We start from the raw sequence: 18,784 nt of genomic DNA on the forward strand, positions 1-18,784 counted from the left end.
AAAATAACAGCCAGGCACATTTGGCAGAAGTTGTAAGCAATTCAGAAGTTGGGTCTTAAAGGGGAAGCTTTAGGAACCTTAATTATAGATGGAAGTTCCAGACCGGCTTACTTACACAAAAAAAAAAAAAAAAAAAAAAAAAAAATCCCCCAAATCACCAAACAGCTAGTAAAATCCATGTTTCAATTTCCTCTTTTTGTGCATTTAGTAAAGAAACAAATTATTTTTCTTAGTAAGCTTAGAAACTGCCATATATATCAACATCTTTCCATCTATTCTGAACTAACAGAGCTCACATTTTATCTCCAATCTGCGTACATCACAGGATATGAGTACTGTTACAGTATTCTATTATCAAATTTGCAAATTTCAAACTGACAACCAGGATATTGATGAAGACTTTGTTCTATTTAGAGCAGAGATCTGAGACAAAGAGAAAGGGATGGATTCAGCATGATGGATATAGTATGGGAACTGGTTGTTCCCTCAGTGACAAATAAAACTGACTGCAAGATAAACAAGTGTGCTTTAAACATACATGCTTTGATCCTTAGAGTAAGTTTTTAGAATGAGGTTAAGGATTATAAATCATAAACAGAGCAGCCAGTGGTCTCAAAACCAAAGAATTAAAATTGCCTACAACTTTGCACAAGCATTGAACAAGGACATGGGGTTTTTGTTTGGGTTTTGGTTGCTTTAATTCCTTACACTGCGTTCTGTTCTGCTGTAAGTTTAAGACCATATTAAGAAGTCTGTATTAGTTACCTAAGCATTTCTTTCCTGTATAATACCACTTCTTCAGAAGTTTCACTTAGCAAAATTAAACAAAATGGGGGTTAAATAGAGAGAACAGTTAATGCAAAGTCATGGGTACATTAGACTTCTAGATCTAAAAATGAGAGAGACCAGCAATCGAGAACAGATGGTTTGCTGCTGGTGAAACATGGAAGGCTGAAATAGAGAATTGTAACAAAACAAAAGCTCAATACAACAGAAAAACAGGGAAAGATAATGGGCTACAAAATGAAACGCATTACCCAAGGTTTCAAATCCTACATATGGGATGGGGGACCACTCCCTTCTAAAGTACTGCAGTTCATTAGGTACTGCATGGGTATAATTTCTTTACCACAAAACTTAGATCGGCAAACTGATACAGCCTTAAAACAGATGTGAATGTAATTTAAGTTGAAGACTGCCAGTTGCTTACTCAGTAGGACATTTTCAGGATTACCTGAAGGGAGCAGAAGTTTCATTCGTAAAACTGGCATTTTCTAGAATGATAACTGGGATAAACCCCCTCAAATCCTAGCCTTCTATATCCATTTTTATCACAGCTTCTTACCACTTGGGTTTTCTAAAATGGTTTATATGAGTCTTTTTTTTCTGCCACAACAATGAAAAAATAAAACTTTGCAGCTTCAGAAGAAACATATTAAGTGTTTAATGCTGTTTTGTACAAAATAGAGACTCGGTATACTTTCACCAGAGCCTTCAAAATTCATTTCTCGGTGATGCTGCACTGTCCTGTCACTACCATGAAAAGCATTAACAAATTCTGCTTCCTGAATGAACACTGCATAATTGGATCTACATATCTGCCAAGAATCATGATTCAATGTTTGCTCACGTATTTCTCTTAAAGCTTCGCATCACTGACTGCATCCACATATCAGTAGGGATCACATAAGAGCATCAAGTAACACATTTTCCTAATAAAATTCCAAACTTTGCTTGTAACAATAAATCCTGAAGTTACCAGACTCAATTTTGAAACTACCTTTGTGCTCCTGTGTAGAGGGAAATGTTACACAACCAACTAAAGAATGGTATTTGGAACTAATGTCCTCAGCAGTTAAATATTGTCTAAATATAGATCATGGAACCTGTTCTGCAGCTTAGTTAAACTGAAACTAGAAATGGCAGCCTTAGAAAAAAGTAAAAGATATTTGATCATATATACCAGTTAATTGCTAGCATGTTTTCTACGAACCCAAACTGCAGCAAAATCCTGACTTTCATTTCTATCTCAAACTATACTGCACTAGTATCTCTTAGTTCATATCTCCTTGGGCCACTACAATTTGGTAGGCAAGTTAGTTTCTATCGGAGCACACAAGCAGGGCACCAAGCCTGCATTCCATCTTGTTACTAGCTTTATAGAAGATCCTTCAGCATTTGTTTTTCTCTACACAGCTTTACTGGGGGAAGGGTAGAAGAGGAATCCAAATAATCATCTATCTTCTTCAAAAGAAGTACAGATTGTCCCACTCTGGCATGATGTTCACCTTTAAAACACAATAGATAAGAATACTTAATCACCTCATTGATGTCATTGCTGTACATACTCATTTTACAGGCCAAACTGTAAAGTTCTGAGAGAACTAAGATCTTGTTAACTTGGATACCAAACCACTGTTAAAAGACTTACGTCCCTAGTACAGGTTCTCAACTTGTCTATACAAAACAACACAACAGACTTCATAATACATATAATATTATTCCCTGCAGCAACTCTAGCACAGCCTTACTTAATTCTAATTCATTGCTTCTGTATATATTAAGCACTTTTGCTGTATTAAACCTCCTTCCATATGATCCAGTTCCATACATCTTTAACCCTATTTCAGGGATTACACAGCAGAAAATTGCAAGAATAAACAGACATCTAAACAGATCCGTAATGAAATACTGCAATCAGAATATTAGGAGTTACTTCTGTACCAACAGCAACTTATAAACAGAGTATTAGTTTAATCTATACTATCTCACAATAACACTGCAAATACACTGTGGTTTGTAGAGATAAACATAATGCCTTGCAAGTCAGCCTTAATAACAAGCAAATTGCAATAACAGCATAAAACATTCTTGGGCCAATTGCTGTAGAAATAGCAGAAAATTATTTTAAAAAAAGCTCAAATGAAGACTTTTTCCTCATGTTACATTCATGCTACGTAGTGTGTGTGCATTTAGGAGGCACAATAGAAATGGCTGAAAAGCTCCGCTGATGAAAAAGACTTAGGAACCTGACAATTCCAGCAATGGCTGGAAAGTCCTGTCATAAAAGACAAGACGCATGCAGAAGGCCATTGAGTTAACCTTGTTATTCAGACACCCACCACCAAACGTACAAACTAAGGATATTGCACAAGCTCAAATGCTGGCAGGCCTTAGTTAGCCACTTTCACACTGGCAGATTAACACTATGGCTACTGTGCTCTGCCCCTTGCAGTTTTAATAACAGTAGAATGGTATCGGCAAGATATAAAAAAATCCTGACAGCTTCAGATTAACAGGGGTTCCTGAAGCCCCTTTTTCTCCTAAACTCAAATTGAAAAAAAGGTATTTCTTCATTGCGCTCCACAACCTACCTGATCACTGTGGCAATCTCACAAATAAACAAATAAATAAATGAATAAATAAAAGCATTACTTGCTCACAACTTAGAATCTTCAGCACCTCACTCCTCTGAGTTGAAAAATTAGTATCAAGAGCATGCTGCTACGGGCTAACCCTTTTGCTTTCATCATCACATCAGTAAGATTGTGATGTTTCTCTTGCTTTGTTAACTCACAAGCTCAATCCACGGAAATAAAAAGAATAAAGAGAGTTTACCAATGAATTAGAGAAGAACTGCTTCAGAGATAATCACCCAGCTGCAGGTTGCATGTTTTTTTCCGAGACTGAAAAGGATATGGTAGTGTCTTGTGATCAGATTACAAGCTGCTGAGCAACATTGTTTGTAACTGCGTAAGTAGTATCTGTGAACTTCTGATAGCTGTCAGAGGGGGGGAAATAAAATAAAAAAATGATTGACATTCCCTCAGTCATTCAAAGCACCTTCAAATTTAGCAGGGGTCATCTCAAAGTTGGAGAAGATTTTTTTTTCCTTTATAAATAAGAAAATCAAATGAAGTATAGCAACCAGTTCAGCGATGCATAGAGGCACATCACTTTTCAAGGTCACTTGGAGAAAGTTACCATATTTTGTGAAGAATTCTTAAATATGATTAATCTTGAACTTTCACTTTCGAAAATACAGAATCACAGAATCACAGAATCCCAAGGGTTGGAAGGGACCTAAAAAGATCATCTAGTCCAACCCCCCTGCAAGAGCAGGGTAACCTACAGTACATCACACAGGCCTTGAATATCTCCAGTGTAGGAGACTCCACAACCCCCCTGGGCAACCTGTTCCAGTGCTCTGTCACTCTTACAGTAAAGAAGTTCTTCCTGATGTTAACGTGGAACTTCCTATGTTCCAGTTTACACCCATTGCCCCTTGTCCTATCACTGGATATCACTGAAAAAAGCCTAGCTCCATCATCCTGACACCTACCCTTTACATATTTGTAAACATTGATGAGGTCACCCCTCAGTCTCCTCTTTTGCAAGCTAAAGAGACCCAGCTCCCTCAGCCTCTCCTCATAAGGGAGATGTTCCACTCCCTTAATCATCTTTGTGGCTCTGCGCTGGACTCCTTCAAGCAATTCCCTGTCCTTCTTGAACAGAGGGGCCCAGAACTGGACGCAATATTCCAGATGCGGCCTCACCAAGGCTGAGTAGAGGGGGAGGAGAACCTCTCTTGACCTACTAACCACTCCCTTTCTAATGCACCCTAAGATGCCATTTGCCTTCTTGGCCACAAGAGCACATTGCTGGCTCATGGTCATCCTCCTATCCACCAGGACCCCCAGGTCCCTTTCCCCTTCACTACTTTCCAGCAGGTCAACCCCCAACCTGTACTGGTACATGGGGTTGTTCTTCCCCAGATGCAAGACTCTACACTTGCCCTTGTTAAATTTCATCAAGTTTCTCCCCGCCCAACTCTCCAGCCTGTCCAGGTCTCGCTGAATGGCAGCACAGTCCTCTGGTGTGTCAGCCACTCCTCCCAGTTTTGTGTCATCAGCAAACTTGCTGAGGGTGCACTCAGTTCCCTCATCCAGGTCATTGATGAAAATATTAAACAGCACCGGTCCCAGCACCGACCCCTGAGGAACTCCACTAGTCACAGACCTCCAGCTAGAATCTGCGCCATTGACCACAACTCTCTGCCTTCTTCCTCTCAACCTATTCTTAGTAAAGATCCATAAACACAATAATGAGATTTTATTTATTTATTACTGCTCTAGAAGTCCAATGGTCAAAGATTTGAAGCAAAAACTGAAAAGGTAGTACAAATGTCAACTACACAGGCCCTGAACTTGAGATCCTAGGAATGCTCAGCTCTCAGGGTAGTTTTATAAGTCAGGCATTGCTTCTCTCTATACCCCACACTAGGTGCCATGGCCTTTGTATGGGTAACCAGAGGGGGATCTTACCAACGTTTGTTTGGATTTAAAGGCTTGGGTTTCCAGAGGTACTTTCCAGCCTCAATTACTCCGATTCTTTTACACTTTTGGAATCACCCCAAGCTACAGTGCATGGAGTTGGGGCTGTTCAGCCTGGAGAAGAGAAGGCTGCGTGGAGACCTCATAGCAACCTTCCAGTATCTGAAGGGGGCCTATAAGGATGCTGGGGAGGGACTCTTCACTAGGGATTGTAGTGATAGGACAAGGGGTAATGGGTTAAAATTTAAACAGGAGAAGTTTAGATTGGATATACGGAGGAAGTTCTTTACTGTGAGGGTGGTGAGGCACTGGAACGGGTTGCCCAGGGAAGCTGTGCATGCTCCATAACCCTGGCGGTGTTCAAGCCAAGGTTGAACAGAGCCTTTGGTGACATGGGCTAGGGTGAGGCATCCCTGCCCATGGCAGGGGTGTTGGAACTAGATGATCTTAAGGTCCTTTCCAACCCTAACTGTTCTGCGATTCTATGATGTGCCTGAGGGTATTACATAACAGGAAGGCATTTCCCAAATTCAACAGGAGTGCAGAATTTCATGTTACCTCTTTCTTTTTCTGTAGTGCCCATGGTTAACTCCTACTTTTAATTTGCCATAATCCTCCTTAGCCCCAAGATATCCCTTGTCTCCTGCCCACATTTCAAGGCAGTTAGCAGTTTTCTAAATGCCACAGCCCCTTTGGATGTGCCTGAATTAAGATAGTTCTTAAACTTTGCAGTGTTAATCTTGGCTCAAATGCCTATTCTGCCAAAGGTGAATTGCCTGTTCTGTCTTTCAATACAAAGTGAAGCGCCTCCTGAATTTTCAGACGATGTCTTTATATCTTCCTATTAAAAAATAAAACAAATAAACAAAAAAACCTGAACAACAAAAAAAAAAAACCCAAGTAGCTTTGCTTCTTTATCCCCCATATATTCCCTTCAGTAAACTAATTTGTTATGCTGTGTAGTAAAGGGCAGTTGATACTGCTGTACATACCAGAACAGAAACAGTTACTTTGGCAAACAGAAACTCACAAATGCCTGTGAATTTCAGAGACACATCACCAATTGCAACTTCTGTTTTTAAAGAGTTTCAATGACCTATCATCAAAATGCTAACAATACTAAGGCAATAGATTATTCAGTTACAGTCCCTATCAGAGGCCATCTTCCTACACTGGAAGAAGCAACAAGAGCCCTGCCATCTTCCCTCACTACCATAAAATAAAACAGAGATACAAGATGAACCAAAACTTCCCTCAAAGATGCTGCACACAGCCTGAAATGACTGTTCAAGACATTCTAGGTTACTAGTGTTTGCCCCACCAGTAGATTATCTTGCTTTGTGATTGTATTTGTATAGCAAATGACTTATTAGCTGCTTAAATTCTGTACTTTGTATTACAAAGAGAAGACTGTCAAGTCTAAAAAGCCAGGACAGAACGCTGTGGAGAATAACCTGTAGAATACTACAATATATAATGCTATAAAACCTCAGATCTACAAACAAGACATAAATCAAACCGTGAACCAAACATGTAAAAACACATCACTGTCTCAGGTTCTCCTTGGGATTTTAGTCTTTTTAATTTGCTGGGGAGATGCAGAATGGTGGAGAAAAGCTTACTACTTAGAACACTGCAGGGGACAAAAGGTTTCAGTGTGAAGTTACTGATAGGGTCCAGACTGCGTATTTTCATTCCCACAAGGACAACAATGTTTTGCCTTTCCATTACTTGCTTAACTCTAAGCATAGTTAGGATTTCTCTGGAGTGTACCCATTCTGACTAAGCAATAGTTGTTCAAATTAGAAAGGATGACATCCTATAATCAAGGAACGAAGACTGGCTTCTGTTGTCTCTCCAGCTTGCCACGCTAAGCAAGATAGAGAAAACTCTTAGCTTACAAGGTCCCTTATCTCCAATATCCCTCTCCCATTTCAGCATATGGGGATAGCCAGCCTAGCACTCAGTGAAAGCCACAGCTCTAAAAATACAGATTGTAAGTGCCTTGCCGCTGAAACTGATGTCTGCACTGTTTGCATTTTACAATTAGAACACCAAAATGCAATTCGAAGGCTACCAAATCACATCCAACTTCTCTTCCCTACACAGGGCACTAAGGGAGGAAAAAGCCCAAGTAAGCATGTTCATTCACAGCCACCATTTGCCTGTTATAAAATTTAATACTACACCAAATAAACCAATATAAACCAGGAAAAAGTGATACTATTTATGATCCTTTTCCCAGATACATAGTTTGACTCTCCCTGGCACTGAAACCCTCACCTCTGACCTGATTAAGGCTCTTCCATCATGATGGTTTAATCCATCATAACATATTAAAAAAAAATTCTCTCTTTCTCAGAACTCCCAAAGCTTTCAGTAGCCTCAAATTTCTCCATCCTGTTCACAATAAAACGTGATCTACTGATGACACCCTCCAAATACCAACAGACAGAACATTGTTAGAAAGATAATATTTTTAGACAAATGATTTTAGTGCACCCTGGTCCCGATAACAATACAAAATCATGCAAGAGCAGGTAGAGGCACTAATAACAACCTCCTCACATGATCATTTGCCCACAATTTATTAATCTCTCCAAAACACTACTTTATTCCATGTTATAAATACAGCTGTGGTATGTAAAAAAATATAAAAAAACCCCAAAAAACTCATTTAAGAGCTAAACTACTTCAGTTACGTAATTCCCTATCTAGAATTACTTGAGGAATTTTTTTGAAGGCAGATACACTACTTCTCACCATCAGAAAATGGCAAATGTCTTGTTGTTATACTCAATCATTCAAATACTTGGGCACAAACACCCAGATCTTCCCACTTAAAACAAAACTGTCATAAACCAGTAAGTCACACAGTGAACAGCCAGGCATAAGACTTGAAGCTTAAGGAAAGCCAGAAAGAATACAGGTGGCATCTTAAAAAAAAAAACCAAAACTGAAAGTGTTATGTACTGTTCACAAGCATAGAACGTGTGCCTTTAAAAAAATCGCATGGAGGCTAGATACCTTTAGATGCTCCTAGAGTTTATACTTTTAAAACCAGAAGCAGATCAGTAATACAAGTAATACTATAGGTATTTCAAAGATTTGTGGAACTGATGAAATAGTATAAATCTATATGAAGCACTGTGGAATATGAGGTATAAAGAAGGTTGCTGGTCTCCAAAGTGACAAGGGATAGGACAACAGGTAACAGTCTCAAGCTGCACCAGGGAAGGTTTAGACTAGATATTAGGAAATATCTGAAAGGGTAGTTGGGTACTGGAACAGACTGTTCAACGAAATGGTGGAATCACCATCCCTGGAAGTGTTCAAATAAACGTGTAGATGCAGACCTTAGTGATCTGGCTTACTGGTGGACTTGGCAGTGGTGGGGTAAGGGTTGCACTTGATAATCTTCAAGGTCTTCTCTGATCTAGTTAATTCTATGATTGTCATCTGCCAAAGAAACAAAACAAAACAAAACAATTCTTTACTGAGATCCAAGCTTTCAAGAGCATTAAAATAGTTACACTCATTTGACAACAGGTCTACCAAATCCAGCATCTCAACAGCCAGAAAGGAATGAAGAATATAGCATAGGAATGCTACAAACATGTAAAGACAACCCTGAATATTCTCCCAAAGGCTCTGTCCCATAGAGACACAGACCCCCAAAATCCTGTTGTCCTCATCATGTTCAAGTCAGATAATCTCTTCCTCAGATCTAGATTTCATTACAGCCCTGTTCTGTGCACTTCGCCAAAACAATACTTGTTAAATGACAAAGCCCAAGAGCTAAAAAGGGCATAATTTCATGCCATATTGACAATAAGACAGTTTTAAGAACAGCAATTTAATACAAGCATAATTTACCAAATATGGATTAGCAAGTAAAGACTAGTTTAGCTCAGTCTTAATGTTATCACCCTTACACACAAATTACTGGATGGAGTTTTATAACTTGGTTTGTAGAAGATAAGGCAGGTGATTACAGTAGTTACTCCAGGACTTAAAACCTAACAACTTCACCTTGAGGCAGAAAGAATACAGTTCTAAGGAACAGAGCAAGCTAAAAACCAAACTGCCTTAGCTAACTAAGAGTCACACCACTTAACCCAAAAAGATTGAGTGATAATTCAGCCATATGTTCCAAATATTTTTTAATAAAAAATTCACATTCATTATTAAAAGGCATATAGCATACAGGTTCTTTGAAGAATCTAGACTGATTATACCCAGATGTCAACAGAAAAGGTTGGGATCCCAGAGAAACTAAGGGCTATAGGATTTTTCACCTACAATAGCTCACATGAAGGGTAGAACAATTAGAGCACCCCAGTTCTACCATGTCTTCAGATTGCTTTCACTGAGTATTGAAAATAGTGCTAAGTGCTATCTGCCTGAAAAAAGCACAGGAACCTAGAAGCTTCAGAAGTTACAGCTGAAGTCACAGTTTATCTGTGTTCTTACGACTGCATTTAGTCAGGAGTGATTATTCTCATTTTTTCATTTATCAGTGTTAGTGCCGTTAAGTGTAGAAATTCAGGTACAATGATAACTTAGAAATTTACTCCAAAAAGGGAGCTGGGCAGGGCAGGGACAGAAGAGAAAATATCATGCTTATTGCATGCTTTTGTAGAACTCTGTTTCAAGTCAGAAAGAATTTCCTATCTTCGTCTTAATTGTTCCAAAATTCATCAGATTTCAATCCTGTGAAATTCTCATTTAAGTTTACCAGAAGAAACAGAATTTGCTCATTTGCTTGTCTTCAAGGCTTCTTGGATTCTTCAAGGATTCTTTTGACCCTTTGGTTTTTTGCAGATTTGTAACACCCACACAAGACAAACTACCTTTTTACCTTTGTCCTTTGAAATATACTACTGTCATACTGATCTAAGAGTTATTAAGTGTGATATTCCATGTAAATAAGGAACCCTGACCACTAACATTAAGTTAGTACACAGCAGCAGTCCTATTTCGTCTTTGCCTCTCCATTTATCCGATCAGTTCAAATGGAATTAGAATGGAAATTGAATAGGGTGTGTTTTCAGTACTTCAAGAAGTCCAGATTATTTGATTCAATCATCTCAACACTCGTTAACAGCTGTAATTAAACCGCTCTTATTTATATTTTTAAAAATAATGCTTTATATTTAGAAAGCAAAACATATGAAGATCTTCCTGAAGACACATTTGTATTTTATGGTTTAAAAACGACTCTTTAACTGATACAGATTCATAGAAGAGTATAGAGTTATCACTCTCAATATCTTCTTATCTCCTTCAATATATTTCTATTGATTAGCACACAAACGTGACATTAACTACAGAATCCTATACTCACTACCAAATAAACTATCTATGCCTCCTAGAAAGAGTTGATACTAACCAATGAACATTTTCTTCACTACATTTTGTATCTCCCATGAATACGTGGAGTGAACAAGTATTGTATAGATCCAACAGGAGAAAAACATTGATGAAGCACTAACATTAAGACACTGCCACACAGCCTTATGCTGTAAAGCAAAACCTATAGGCAGTAACAGTGAGTTTTTACTCTCACACAAGTAATAGAAAATACACGTTCACATGTGTATGAGTTCCAGCTATAAAATACACCTTGGCAAAAATCAGAGTTGAAAATTTTAAAGGCTGTTGATAGTAATCACATTCATACCACCATGTATTAAAATTTTAGCCGCAGGAAAATGCAGCAGAACAACAGTAGAGTTTCCATATGTAGATCACTAACAAAATAGAATTTGCTACACCTAATACCCACTAACAGAGCCTATTAAGTAGTGTTAGTTTTATGTATATGTATCAGTCTTCTAGAGATGAATGAATACTTGCATGTTGACTTCTTTCAAAGTGCCTGATCAATGCATTTTTGTCTTATTCGAAATAAGAAAATGAGCATCAGCTTTCCCTGTTAATTTTGCTGTGCACAAAACAGGATTTACTTTTACAACACCTTGCATCAGACTCTGTTTTGCTGGAATATCTGACAGCAATAAGACTTTAGGGAATAATTCAAGTTCAGTATTTCATTTTATTACTGTTGCCACTATGGATAAGCTATCATAGCCATGTCTTTAAACAAAAATAGTAAGGCTAGAGTTGTTTTTTCTTAAAAATTTGTCTGTGATTTATAAACATCTGAAGGTAACTGTCAAAAAAGCAGCAGGAATAAGAGACAATTAGCTAAATACTTTCAATCTTCCCCCACCCCTTCTTTTTTAATTCAATTTATAAAACGTAATTTTCACAAAACACTTTAATATTACAATTTAAGAGCTTCAAAACTATACTTGGGGGAGCAAAGTGGGCAATATAAGAAAAAAAAAAAGAAAAAAGTCCAAAAATATTGAAAACACATACCATACGAAAGACTTATTTTGTTAATAAGATCATTTTGCATCTATAAACTATACACATAGTATTTCTGTACCATACAAGTGGGCTGTTTTTAAGAATGTAATAATCTGATCTAATTCAATACTATATATTACAAAATTCAATGCAATTCTATTTATGGGTTAAAAAAAGGATAGACTTGAGAGTGACAGAGAACTTCAGACTTCAGAGAGAAAAAGATGGAATCAAATTTACACATGTATTTTTCGCTCTAGTGAAAATGCATGTATGTGCAGCACAAACTGACTTTTTTTTCCATTTCAACTTGACACAGCACACAACTGGCATCTAAGCCTGAAGTTCTCTAATTTTATTACTAAGATAAACACAAAAGTGTTGAGCTTGATATTTCACTAGGATTTTTTCCTCTACCAAGACTTTTTTCTTCCTCTCCCTAATTTACTGCAACATCTGTTTAAGTCCCCAAAAAAACTTTGGATATGTAGAAGCCTACCAAACAGAAGAGCCCATACTGGAGAACACAAGAACTACAGAGATTAAGCTGCCTGTAAAACAGAGTGTAAGAGCAGATTTCACTGAAGATGTATTTCCCACAGTTGAAAAAGCAAAACTGCTTTCCTGAAAGGCTGTTCCCGTATTACAGTATTTGTAAAATGTTTTTATAGCTGTACTAAAGCAAAACACTTCCCCCTCCTCCCCCAGTCTCACAAGCAATGCTTCCCCTCCTGGTACTTCCACGTTCTATCAACTCGTTCATTAATTATTGCTTAAATCAAATTATTGGGTTGGGTTAATCACAAGCACAACTACAGGCTGGGCAGAGACGGGGTTGAGAGTAGCCCTGAGGAAAAGGACTTGGAGGTGCTGGTTGACAAGAAGCTCAGCATGATCTGGCAGTGTGCACTCACAAGTCCAGAAAGCCAACCATATGCTGGGTTGCATGAAAAGGAGCATGACTAGCAGAACAAGGGAGGGGATTCTCCCCCTTTACCCCACTTGGAGTACTGCGTTCAGCTCTGTGGCTCCCAATAGAAGATATGGACCTGTTGCAGTGAGTCCAAAGGAGCACCATGAAGATGATCAGAGGGCTGGAGCACCTCTCTTATGAAGACAGGCTGAGAGAGTTGTGCTTATTCAGCCTGGAGAAGAGAAGGCTCCGGGGAGACCTTAGAGTACCTAAAGCCTTCCAGTACCTAAAGGGGCCTACAAGAAATTTGGAGAGGGACTTTTTACAAGGGCATATAGTGACACAACAAGGAGGAATGGCTTTAGGCTGACAGAGGGGAGATAAAGTTCACATATTAGGAAGCTATTATTTACTGTTAGGGTGGCAAGACACTAGAACAGGCTGCTCAGAGAAGCTGTGGATGCCCCATTCCTGGAGGTGTTCAAGGCCTGGTTGAATGGGCCCTTGAGCAACCTGGTCTAGTGGGAGGTGTCGCCGCCTGTGGCAGGGGGGTTGGAACTATATGATCTTTAAGGTCCCTTCCAACCCAAACCATTCAACTACTCTATGAAACCCAATATACACTACCCGAATATTTTATAAAGAGGTACTCTTTAACTTCACTTGCGTTATTTTCTTATATAAAAGAGTTAAGTTGGACTGCAAAGCTAAAAATGTAAAGTTTGTGTAATAACAACTTAATTACTACCAGACCTTTAGTCTTCAAGATAAAAACATTATCAAGCTCACAGTACAGTTTCATGTCCTAATTAGAACAAAACTGTTAAATGTATGACCAAAAACTGCACCATGTAGTCAAGCAACCCTTACTAAATAACCAACTTTTGACTTTGCCCAAATTATACAAAAGAAGGCTCAGATTTTGAGGTGCTCACAGTAGCCCAAAACTATCACCTTGCTTTTAACATCTTGGTTTGATGTTAAACCAAACACTGCTTGATTTAACAACAAACCACATGAAGCAACCATATTACTAAACAGAGTCACAAAAGAAATGCTTTACCTCTTTAGAAGATCAGAGTATTGCAAATTAACCTCCAGATAAACAAAAACTTTTGAACACTATATGCATTTAGTCTTAATCATTTCTAGACGTCAACAGTTAAGCTACTAAAAAGCAGACAGAAAGCCATTAAAAAACAAAGTGGCAAGTAACATCTTCATTCTTACATTATAATAATTGTTAATAGATAGAACAATCCTCATTCACTTTCTAAACTTACCCTATTTAACACCTACACTCCATGGCAGCAATTCTAAAACAGAGCCATGGCACAAAAAGAGGATCATTTCTACCAGTGATCTTTAGCATGCCTTCTAGAGATTCCCTGAAAGACACAGCAGGGTCCTCAAAAAAACAAAAAAACCAAATTTGTTCAAAGCAAATCACAACATAAAGTGGTAAACTTCCTTGAAATGCATCACTAAGCAGTTAGCCATTCATAATTTGAGCAATATTTCCCAATAAGAACAAACAGCCTGCAAAATTCCATAAAATCGCAACAGAGAACAAAAAAATACAAACCAACTTGAACCCTACACCAACCACAAGCAAAACCCCTGAAGCACCATCCTAACCTTTCATCTCTTTAATACAAATGGACAAAACAGTGAAGGACGTATTACTGGAACTTCTAGGGGGAAATGACAATTATTACTGAATAAAAGAGCTCAGCACACTTCAATAGCCTACCTTAAAAGCAGTCTACAACTTAGGGAGTCTTTTTTGGTTTGGTTCCTATTCAGTAATCTCAACTGCTGAGCCAAAAATTCTAAAATCTCTATAATTCTATAATTCAAAAGAAGAAAACTGAAGTTCCAGACAACTTCCTATGCACAGAGAGACAGGAGCAGTGACACTCCAAGGTCTGCTCAGAACACCCCATCTCCTGCCACAGACAAAGCTGCAAAATCTACCTAAAACGCCTTCTCAATATACCCACCATCAAACTAACTTCCACTTAACTTCTACCTTCAGGTTTATTAAGCAGAATAGATGGAAACTTTTGCTGTTCACATCCGCCAGCTACGATTCATTTAATGCTTCCGCTGCAGGGAATAGAATACAGGAAGAGCTTATAGTATTATTACCATATAATTAGAGAGGGCTGGAAATCATGATTGTTATTTTGCAAAAGGGCTACTTCATGATTATACTCTTTAACCAAGTAAGTGTCAAAGAAAACACTCACTGCTTTTCTACCTTAAAATTGTATAAACAGCATATGACTAGTGGCACATAAAACAGCAAATGCACATCCTGAACAGAGCCAAGCAACAAAGGTAAAAATGACATTGTGATTTCACATACAGCCCAGAACATTCAGTTTCTACCAAAAGGCATATGAATTCTATAGATTTCTGTTTTCTCAAATTTTCTCCAATTTGTATTTCTCCAACTCAGTTAACAAACCTCAAAGAAAGACAAACAAAACAAAGCAATAAAATAGGCCCATTGACAGAACTCACAGAATCACAGAATCACAGAATCCCAAGGGTTGGAAGGGACCTAAAAAGATCATCTAGTCCAACCCCCCTGCAAGAGCAGGGTAACCTACAGTACATCACACAGGAACTTGTCCAGGCGGGCCTTGAATATCTCCAGTGTAGGAGACTCCACAACCCCCCTGGGCAACCTGTTCCAGTGCTCTGTCACTCTTACAGTAAAGAAGTTCTTCCTGATGTTAACGTGGAACTTCCTATGTTCCAGTTTACACCCATTGCCCCTTGTCCTATCACTGGATATCACTGAAAAAAGCCTAGCTCCATCATCCTGACACCTACCCTTTACATATTTGTAAACATTGATGAGGTCAACAGTATTGTTTCTGGTCATCCTCAGCACACCACCTCATACAAAGATTTTTAAACCACATCTATTTTTCCACTCTGTCAAAATTTTATTTATTTACTCTACTCACTATCTTTGAATAACTGGTTATAGTAATTTACGTCATGGCACGCAATACTTCATTATCTAAAATTCTTGGAGGCAGGAGGGCAATTAAAAACCATGCATGTTATCTTTACTTGGTGTCCCATAATTTTGGTAGATTTTCAAACAAAACCTCAGACTACTTGCTTGCAAAAACTGACTCTCCAAAGAGCTGATAAATGTTGAAAGCCGTATCTCTTCTAACAAATGCAGGTAAGTAATTCTTAATCATCTGGAAATTTAACTATCTGTTTCACACTGCTCAAGGACCAAGTCCTGTTTTCACCTAATCCTTTTGCTCTGAAAGGGAAGTGTCTTAAGGACATATGTTTAGTAGTGTTTCGACTTTAATTTGGGTATGACATGTTCACAATACTTTAGAAGCACAGTACTGAACCATAATAAGCGCTAGTCAGTGGCTGTACACTAGAACTCCTATTCATTTAGGATTAAGTCCAGTTGCTACCTTGACTTATATTTCATATTTTTTTAGCATTCCAATCACAACTGTACGATATATAGCTAGCACAGTCACATGTACAGTATTCTCTCACCTACTACCAATATCTTAACTCAAAATCTATATGGAAACCTATTTTGTATGTTTCTTGTTCAAGAGAATTACATTTCTCATAAATATTGCAGTGCATTTCCTCAATACTTGCTTTCATTTTTCTTTATATTAATTCGAACTACGTTTCTTCTCCTCCAATGATTTTTTTCCAGCTGTTAATTAAATGGCAATATTATTTTCCTCAGGTGGAATTATTAGAAAGCATCTTAATGAGTTATAATGGCTATGAAACTTACAAGTACAACATACATTACTTTATTCTGTATTGTTAAGGAACAATGCTCAAAAGAGAATGCCTACTTGTCTTCATTTAATCATAGAAAATGGGAAAAGACATTAAACTGAACAAGTTGGTAGAAAAAAACAAATAGTATGCACATATTCCAGAAAAACACTTTCTTAAAAATTATTTTAAAACACCTCCCTTCATAATCCAGCATTCCGTATACCTTTTGAATAATTTCTCTTCAGCTCGTGTATTCTGGAGGCATATTTAAAAGACAAAAATTTCAATATAATAAGCTCTTAGCATAGCATTATTTTCTTTGTTACTTAAATATCCCACAAAGACACAAAATATATTCCTTATTAAAAAAAAAAATAAAATCCAGTGTTTCCCCAATATCAATACAGCATCATTGGCAGTCCCTCATGAAGGATCATAAGTAACTAAAAAAGTGGTCCATATGGAAATCAGTGTCACGTAGTAATACCAGAAACAGCAGAAGACTATTTTTTAGCCAAACTAGATTAAATACAGTATAAAATCAGGCTTCTGTAATTTAAAATCTGATTTTGTAACAAATAATTTAACAGTTTGATTTATAATAAAACTGTAGAGCATTAACAGTATATTTCGTACTGTTTCGTACTCTTAGAGTGAATCTTCAAGCAACCATCACAGGAAATTCTCTAGCCTACAAACATGTGCTCAGCAATATTTGCTGTTCAACTATAACCCTACAGAACCGTAAGTACATACTATGCTCCTGTAATATTCTTGTGCAATGCAATTAGACAAAAGTATTTTCATACAGCCGTTACTACACATTAAAAACAATCCTAGCTTTTGATATTTTATTCTTAGGTTTAAACTTTAAGTAAAAATGTACTATAATGCCACTTCTGCTGTGGTATCATGATGAATGATCTGTTCTATGTAACTACCCGGTGTTGGCAGACATGAAGCAATTCACATGACATTCAAATTTATTTTTGATTTTCAGCAAAGGAACTTCACCACCACAGTCTGCCATATCTAATGAATATGAAAGCCTGCAATTTCTTTTAATCTGTCCTGCAGTTTCTCAATAAATTGGCAAAGTCTATGAGAAAAGGAAAAGGAAGTTAGAGAAAATTCACCATCCATCTCACAAATGTAACTGATTTTAAAGGTCCATTTTCATCTTCATCTATCATTGCACCTGAAATAAAATTCAATTATTTCAGCTTCCCAGGTGGGCTGGATTTTCATCTTGAGAGAGATGAATGAATATGAAATGATAAAAAACCCATAAATTAACATCGTACAAATATATATGCTACATACAGAGCTGTCAAATCCCACACTTTGAACACTAAACTGAACTCACAGCTCCCCAGTTTAAACCTTTAGCATGACATAACCTCTCAGACTAGCAGCAGAGCACAAGGACTGCTGTCCACTGAATAACATCGTACTTGGGCAGTACATCTTGCCCAGGCAGTGTTTCACCTCAAGCAGGAAGGCTCAAGTCTAGTAGGAGTCCTATCCTCATGGGCAACCTCTCACCACAGCGTTGCACCAGACCCTTTGCAGTCCCGCTGCCCCAGAGCAAGGCACAGAGTGATCTGTAAGACCCAGTGTACAGGTCTCCCAATGTCACAGCTCTACATCAGATGAAAAGTCTGTAAAATATGCTCATTTTCATCCCTATCTCTATTCCACTACTGCAACCCAGTTCCCACTATTTCATTCTCAGCATTATATGCAAAACCAGCTTTAAGGATAGGAGTAGTTATGTTCACAACAGATGGAGGAAACTGAAAGCACTCATTTATCTGTACAGCAACTTCCATAACCACAAATTAGGATGGGGGTGCCATTATACAGCCCAGCCCTTACACTCAAGATTTGACAGTATAAAATCCCCACACTTATTTTCATGCACTACATGCCCTACACCATCACCCTTGTACTTTTTACACTACAAGTCATGCCCCAGATCTGGGGGCATGTATGTCTGTTGGATGGTAAAGGCGCATGGAGCTTGCAGCTTGCGCGCTTCAGCTGGGACCGTTCTGTTCCAGCTATTGCTGTACTTCACAAGGTAAAGAGATCAAAAATAAAACTAACGATCAAGAAGTGAGCAAGACGTTATATTAAGCCATAAGCAATGGAGCAAAATCCAGAAAACAGTTTGAGTCACAACATGAAAGTTACAACCACTGCTAATAAATTCTTTTAAAAAACAAGATACTTAAAAAGTGTCAGAACTAATTTAAAAAACAAACAAACAAACAACCCATTGATTCTGGAGTTGGAAAGTAAATTTACCAGAATAAAAGTCTTCATTCATATTTTCTATGATTGTTCAATCTTTTCTCACTGG

At 37.9% G+C, this 18,784-nt stretch overlaps 1 protein-coding gene across 11 annotated transcripts in view; it reads right to left on the reverse strand.

The window, feature by feature from the left end:
• Positions 1 to 18,784, reverse strand: part of CDKL5 (cyclin dependent kinase like 5) — a 138,644-nt gene that overhangs the window by 109,463 nt on the left and 10,397 nt on the right. For 10 of the 11 annotated variants that reach the window (XR_010612262.1, XR_010612261.1, XM_065677360.1 and 7 more), the window contains exon 2: positions 8,690 to 8,792. The exons of the other annotated variant lie outside the window; for it this stretch is intronic. The gene's annotated coding sequence lies outside the window, so the exon portion shown is untranslated. The remainder of the gene's footprint in view (positions 1 to 8,689; positions 8,793 to 18,784) is intronic. 11 annotated transcript variants of the gene reach the window in all.

The sequence above is a fragment of the Lathamus discolor genome, chromosome 4, assembly GCF_037157495.1.
Source record: "Lathamus discolor isolate bLatDis1 chromosome 4, bLatDis1.hap1, whole genome shotgun sequence".
NCBI lineage: Eukaryota > Metazoa > Chordata > Aves > Psittaciformes > Psittacidae > Lathamus > Lathamus discolor.